The sequence below is a fragment of the Melanotaenia boesemani genome, chromosome 6 (assembly GCF_017639745.1).
Source record: "Melanotaenia boesemani isolate fMelBoe1 chromosome 6, fMelBoe1.pri, whole genome shotgun sequence".
Classification (NCBI taxonomy): Eukaryota; Metazoa; Chordata; class Actinopteri; order Atheriniformes; family Melanotaeniidae; genus Melanotaenia; species Melanotaenia boesemani.
This window is the reverse complement of record NC_055687.1, coordinates 38,618,845-38,626,395: the sequence shown is the minus strand read 5'-3', so window position 1 is coordinate 38,626,395 and position 7,551 is coordinate 38,618,845. Positions and strand designations below refer to the sequence as shown.

The 7,551-nt window shown below is 42.3% G+C and overlaps 1 long non-coding RNA gene across 1 annotated transcript in view; it reads right to left on the bottom strand.

Annotated features, from left to right (window-relative positions):
• The window catches only part of LOC121641863, a 12,278-nt gene extending 8,703 nt beyond the window's left edge, over nucleotides 1-3,575 (bottom strand). Inside the window, exons 1-2 of the long non-coding RNA XR_006010811.1 lie at nucleotides 3,565-3,575; nucleotides 546-551 (exon numbers count right to left, since the gene is read on the bottom strand). This is a non-coding gene — a long non-coding RNA (uncharacterized LOC121641863). The remainder of the gene's footprint in view (nucleotides 1-545; nucleotides 552-3,564) is intronic.
• Nucleotides 3,576-7,551: the final 3,976 nt, after the last annotated feature.

Below are 7,551 nucleotides of genomic sequence, written 5' to 3'. Positions count from 1 at the left end.
TTAAGTGCGACAAAACGGCGCTTTTTACGCGCGTTCATTGAACGCCACAAAAAGCGGCGTTTAATGACCACCAAAAACGTCGTATTTTTCGGCGTTTACCGAAGCTTTAAGAAACGGCCGTTTTTGCCACATAAAACGACGCTTTTAAAACCGTTTTTTTTTTTTTTTTTTTTTACCACAAAACAGCGTATTTAACACCGTTTTATTACAAACGCGCCAATAAAGTGGCGAATTTTGACCACTTTGGCTTGCCATGGTTAAGGGTGTGTGATCGCGTCAACATAGTGGACCACATACAGTATACAAAAAAATAATTCTGATAAGAAAGGCAATTTTTCAGCCCCGATGGCAAGGGCAGATGCTCCAACACCAACAAGGCTCTGTCTGTGCACGCCAGTGGAGGGAAAGCTCTCACCCTCCATGGGTCCAAAACCCATCCCAGACTATATGAGAAGAGAGACTACTACTTTCTCTGTAGTACAAAGTTATGATGCCTTTAAGTTGTCTCGTAATTACGAGCGGCAGGTGAGTCATTACCAGGTAACCATCCTCTCAGTGCTGCGACTCCCTCCTCTCCCCTCCCTCTCCTGGATAACACAAATCCGACATGAACATATTTAAGGCTGAGACAGAAAAATCCCAAACGATTTAGAAATTCCAGCATTTTTACCTCTCTTTGGGTAAAAGACAATGTTAGCTCACCCAATCTATCTAGTTTATACACTAGAATAAACTAAACTACACCACTGGGTGAGGGTGCCACAATTGGGTATAAAAGCAGCATTCAGAGAGCATAATCTAATGCGTTATCAGATATCTGAGAAATTGTACCTGGATTTCTTTCCAATACTCTCTTCAATGTTTATGCATGTAGCTGCATGTAATATCTGATTAATTTTATTTGTTTTACATCTGCATGTGTGCAAAAAGTGAAGGGTCAACGAGCAGTTTCCCAAGAGATCCTGGAGATCCATAACTGTACACGACTGCTAGTCTCCATGCTTGTTTTTGATGGGTTTTTGTTTTTTTATGTGTTGGTTTTAGTGTTTATTACTTTTCTTCTCCTTTCATATATTTCAGTTAGCTGCTATTTCACTTTATTATACCATATTAACAATAATGTAGAAGGTACACACAGACACACAACATGCCTACAACACACAACATGTTAGCACACATCAACATCTACCACAATTACTATGGAACATGACACACCGGCTGTCCTGCCGTTCCTCCATCATCGCTCCAGATCCTCTCCCTCCATTCAAGCCTGATTAGTCACACCTGTCCCCCATCAACTCACCAGTCCTCATATTCCCCAGTTCCACGTTCCGTCCCTGTCGGACCTTATCCTACGCACCTTATGGACTCACTTCCTCTCCATTCCTGGCTCCCTCCTACGTGCCTGTCTCTGTGTGTTCTTGGTGTTTAATAAAGAAATGTTAACTTGCCTTTGTCTCTGAGGAGTCCATGCATAACACACACACACACACAGTTTGGTCACATGGAACGGACGTGGAGCTGGTTTCAGGGAGAACCGATCAAAGGTGTTTAACAGGCTGAAGGACTTACAGACATGGTGCTGCTACAGGAGAAGCAACAGCTAACATGCTAGTTACCGCACAGCTTCCTTGTGTGTTTAGCCTGTTTTAGTTCCAGGCAAACCAGAAAAGTTCATTGTATTACTAACAGAACTATTTTAGATCCTGAAGGCAGATTTATAACAGTTACATACAGAGAGTGACACAGAGTATCAAGTTATGTATTAGTTAGGAGTTGGTGGATGCTTTAGTCCAGGTCTGGGAGGAGACCCCTCAGGAGACCATCCGCCACCTCATCAGGAGCATGTCCAGGCGTTGTAGGGAGGTCCTACAGGCACGTGGAGGCCACACACACTACTGAGCCTCATTTTGACTTGTTTTAAGGACATTACATCAAAGCTGGATCAGCCTGTAGTTGTTTTTCCATTTTAGTTTGGAGTGTGACTCCAAATCCAGACCTCCATGGGTTAATAAATTTGATTTCCATTGATGATTTTTGTGTGATTTAGTTGTCGGCGCATTCAGCTGTGTAAAGAACAAAGTTTTTAATAAGAAGATGTTATTCATTCAGATCTAGGACGTTATTTTAGTGTTCCCTGTTTTTTTTTTGAGCTGTATATATGGACCAAATGTTGATGACCCGTCGCTTTGACACACTCATTAATGGAGGAGACGTCAGCATGGCATTAAATCCAGCAGGAAACAAAGGCTGGTAAACAATGTAGAGGATTGTGGTCTTTGCGATGCCTGGAGCTCACAGTGCTCCACTTCATGAGAGTACACCTTGTTTTCCTCAGTGCACCTCTCATACTCTAGAACAGATTATTTCTTAGTTAACAGCTCTTTGTTGAATATCAGAAACTACAGGTGGTCGTCATAAAATGAGAATATCATGAAAAAGTTGATTTATTTCAGTAATTCCATTCAAATGTATAATGTAGACATTCATTCCTCACAGACTGACACATTTCAAATGTTTATTTCTTTTCATTGGGATGAGATGAGAAATGCACAGAAAATTAGAATATTACTTAAGACCGACACAAAAAAAGGATTTCTAAAAATGTTGGCCAGCTGAAAAGTATGAACATGTACAGTCGGGGCTCCTTTAGCCTGAATTCCTGCAGCATGCGGCGTGGCGTGGAGTCCATCAGTCTGTGGCTCTGCTCAGGTGTTATGAGCCCAGGTTGCTCTGATAGTGGCCTTCAGCTCTTCTGCATTGTTGGGTCTGGCGTATCGCATCTTCCTCTTCACAATAACCCATAGATGTTCTACAGGGTTCAGGTCAGGCCAGTTTGCGGGCCAGTTAAGAACAGGGACACCATGGTCCTTAAACCAGGTCCTGGTAGCTTTGGTACTGTGTGCAGGTGCCAAGTCCTGCTGCAAAATGAAATCTGCTTCTCCATAAAGTTGCTCAGCGGCAGGAAGCAGGAAGTGCTCTAAAACTTCCTGGTAGACGCTGCGTTGACCGTGGACCTAAGAAAACACAGTGGACCAACACCAGCAGATGACATGACGCCCAAACCATCACTGACTGGAAACTTTACTCTCCACCTCAACAACGTGGATTCTCTCCTCTCTTCCTCCAGACTCTGGGATCTTGATTTCCAAAGGACGTCAACATTTCCTTCATCAGAGAACATAACTGTGGACACTCAGCAGCAGTCCAGTCCTTTTTGTCTTTAGTTCAGGTGAGACGCTTCTGTCTCTTGTTCCAGAGTGGCTTGACACCAGGAAAGCGACCTCTGAAACCACGTCTTCATACATCTGTGCTGGTGGTTCCTGAAGCACCGACTCCAGCTGCAGTCCACTCTTTGTGAATCTCCCCCACATGTTTGAATGGGTTTGGTTCCACAATCCTCTCCAGGGTGAGGTTATCCCTCCTGCTTGTACACTTTTTCTACCACATCTTTTCCTTCCCTTCACCTCTATTAATGTTCATGGACTCAGAGCTCTGTGAACATCCAGCCTCTTCAGCATCGACCTTTGTGTCTTCCCTCCTGTCAGTGGTCGTCTTTTGAACAACTGTCAGGTCAGCAGTCGTCCCCATGATTGTGTAGCCAACAGAACTAGACTGAGAGCATTTAAAGGCCTTTGCAGGTGTTTTGAGTTAATTATCTGATTAAAGTGTGGCACCAGGTGTCTTTAATATTGAACCTTTCCACAAAATTCTAACTTTCTGAGCTACTGAATTTGGGGTTTTCATTAGTTGTCAGTTATTATCATCAAAATGAAAAGAAATAAACATTTGAAATATGTCAGTCTGTGAGGAATGAATGTCTATATTATGCAAGTTTCACTTTTTGAATGGAATTACAGAAATAAATCAGCTTTTTCATGATATTCTCATTTTATGACGAGGAGCTGTACAATCCATCCCATCCCTATCAGTGACCATGCACTGGTCTCATTTACTTTAATTCATAAAAAAATTAAACCACCTTCTAGAAACCGGAGATTTAACACATCATTACTTAAAGAATTTATCAGTTACCTTGAATGGTCTTTGTATAATACTTTTTAATCATTTTAAATACCTTTAAAATGACTAAAAACTCAAATGTACAATCAGTTGCCCCCTCAGGGGTTCCCTTGATGCTATCCTTCTGACGGGGGGGCTCTGGTTGCGGCCTTCCTCTGTCTCCTTGTGTCTGGAGGCCATTCCTGCGGTGGACTGTCTCGGTTCTGGTCTCTGCGGTGGACTTTCTCGGTTCTGGTCTCTGGTGGACTTTCTCGGTTCTGGTCTCTGCGGTGGACTGTCTCGGTTCTGGTCTCTGGTGGACTTTCTCGGTTCTGGTCTCTGGTGGACTGTCTCGGTTCTGGTCTCTGGTGGACTTTCTTGGTTCTAGTCTCTGGTGTACTGTCTCAGTTCTGGTCTCTGGTGGACTGTCTCGGTTCTGGTCTCTGGTGTACTGCCTCGGTTCTGGTCTCTGGTGGACTTTCTCTGTTCTGGTCTCTGCGGTGGACTGACTTGGTTCTGGTCTCTGGTGGACTGTCTCGGTTCTGGTCTCTGTGGTGGCTCCTGGTTGCCCAGGGCTTGGGGCCTTCTTGGTCTGCCTCTAAACCTCAACACAACTCACCCCTAATGCTTAGTACACACACACACACACACACACACACACACACACACACACACACACACACACACACACACACATTCTAGCTGCTGGGGTGTTGACTGCTGTTCATGGTTTCTACAGGTCTTCTTCTCCTCTGAAGGTCTCTAGAAGCCTTCAGGAAGTTTCCTGCTGTTTAGCTTTGACTGTTGTTGAGGTTTATTTTCTACCTTTTGATTTGTTCTCCTTTTTCTATCTTTTCTCTTCCTGTTTCTCCTCCATCCTCCAGCAGTTATGAACAAAAACACATTTTAAAACAATAATAAAAACAACATTTAAGATTCGAGGGGAGCCGCACATCCAAAAGGCTCCTATTGGCAGAATAAATTAGTTCACGGCAGCCAGACCATCATCCTGCTGTCATGATTTTAAAGGTGGTTATTGTTGTATAAACTGAGGTCTGTCAAACTGAATTACCTTGTACAGAAAAATTAAAGTTTTCTTTGACTTGACCTTGATGGTAAACAAGACAGGTTTAAAAAAAAATGATGGTGTGCAGCAGCAGGAAGTCATAGAAGAAACAAAAAAAAAACATTCACGTCTATTTTTCAGCTTATTAGCAAGTGCATTAGCAGCTAATGCTAAAGGCCCATTTATGTTCCCTTATGTACGTAAATAGTGATGTCCATTTCAAACATCTTTTGTGTTGCCATAGTAGTTAAGTCTATTCCTCCACTAGTGGGCAGTGCTGAGTTTAGGTTTACTCTCACGATCTGGCGTCAGGTTCAGACGCCGGTTAGCAGCGGTAATGCGTTGCTGTAAAGTTGTTTCCAACCACGCAGCACGCCCTCAACACTCATATGGTGTCTCTTCAAAAGCTTGAGCAATTTCTACACTTGTTGTCCTTGTCTTCATTCTTCTACTTTCTTGTTCCCTTCCTGTTCCTCCTCTTCTTCTCTGGTTTGCTTCTTTCGCTGGTCATGTCAGCTGTTCTGCTCAGCAATGCCACTGCGATTTCCGGTGGTATGGCTCCATCTTCTGCGTCAAGTGACGATAGCTAACTTCCCTTAAAACCCACCAAATTCTGCACGTAACCGATGCAGAAAAGGGACGAAGATGTCTGTCTTCTGCTTTTAGCATAAATGGGCCTTTACTCGGCCATGGTCAACAAAAACAGGTGTTTTGAAAACAACAGGAAGTTTGTCACTACATATGTAAACTGAAATAAATCCAATAATGGAATGAAAAATCTAGATCAGGATGAGAAGTGTATGCAGATGCATCTGATTACTGACAATGATTATATGCATCTGGGTACTCCCAAGCAGGGTTCCATCTCCCGTCATGGCCCACCAATCTCATAATAATAAAATCTATTAAAATTAAAGTAACTTGTATTTCACACAAGCCACTCCCTCTCTCTCATGTCCTCCATCTAGTCTGTCCTCTGAACTTCCTGTCTCCTCCCACGTCTCTCCAAAACAATTAGTTATCTACACCTTCCTTAGTTTGTCTTTATCTGGAATAACAAAACACATCTACCCACCCACCCATCCATCCATCCATCCAAGTTTCACTTCTTCCTCAGCAGGAATCCCTGGATCAGAGTTCTGCTGCTGGATGACCCTGTTTCCTGTCCTCTCCTCCCCCAACATGACTACTTGTTAAATGCCCCTCCAGTTGTTTCTGATTTGTACAAATTACTTTTCCTTTTCTTTTTCCAGACATGTTGATGCCATCAGATTCACTATCAGCTCATATTTTCCAACACATGGTCAAATGTCTCAGTTTTATCATCTGATGTGTTGTTGTCTTCTACTGGGAAGAAAATGAAGATGTGTTTTATGGATCATTACACTGTTTATATTTTAAAAAGTGTCCTTATTTGGAACAGGGTTGTAATGTACAAAGTAAAACCTAAAAATGATCCAAGACCTGCAGCAGAGAGGAGGCTGAAATCTCCAGAAATCACGGTGATGTGTTGGGATGATATCATCACAGGCAGCGTGATCACCTGAAGTCATGTGACCTCCGAAGCCCCGAAAAACCATTTCAGTGTCCCAGTGAGGATGCCCGGGAGCAACAATTTAGACTGTGAAACATGTCGAGTTTCCAACAGATCGGAAACATTTGACCTCAATGTCCTCATGTGACCTCTCACGGAAGATTTATTCCGTTTATAAACCGTGACGTACCATTAATAACACGCCAGTCAGGAGTTTTATTCTGTTTATAAACCGTTACGTACCATTAATAACACGCCAGTCTGGAGTTTTATTCCGTTTATGAACCCTTACGTACAATTAATAACACGCCAGTCAGGAGATTTATTCTGTTTATAAACCGTTACGTACCATTAATAACACGCCAGTCTGGAGATTTATTCCATTTATTAACCGTTACGTACAATTAATAACACGCCAGTCTGGAGTTTTATTCCGTTTATAAACCGTTACGTACCATTAATAACACACCAGTCAGGAGATTTATTCTGTGTATAAACCGTTACGTACAATTAATAACACGCCAGTCTGGAGTTTTATTCCGTTTATAAACCGTTACGTACCATTAATAACACGCCAGTCAGGAGATTTATTCCGTTTATAAACCATTACGTACCATTAATAACACGCCACTCAGGAGATTTATTCCATTTATAAACCGTTACGTACCATTAATAACACGCCACTCAGGAGATTTATTCCATTTATAAACCGTTACGTACCATTAATAACACGCCAGTCAGGAGATTTATTCTGTTTATAAACCGTTAGGTATCATTAATAACACGCCAGTCAGGAGATTTATTCCATTTATAAACCCTTATGTACCATTAATAACACGCCAGTCAGGAGATTTATTCTGTTTATAAACCGTTACGTACCATTAATAACACGCCAGTCTGGAGTTTTATTCTTTGTATAAACCGTTACGTACCATTAATAACACGCCAG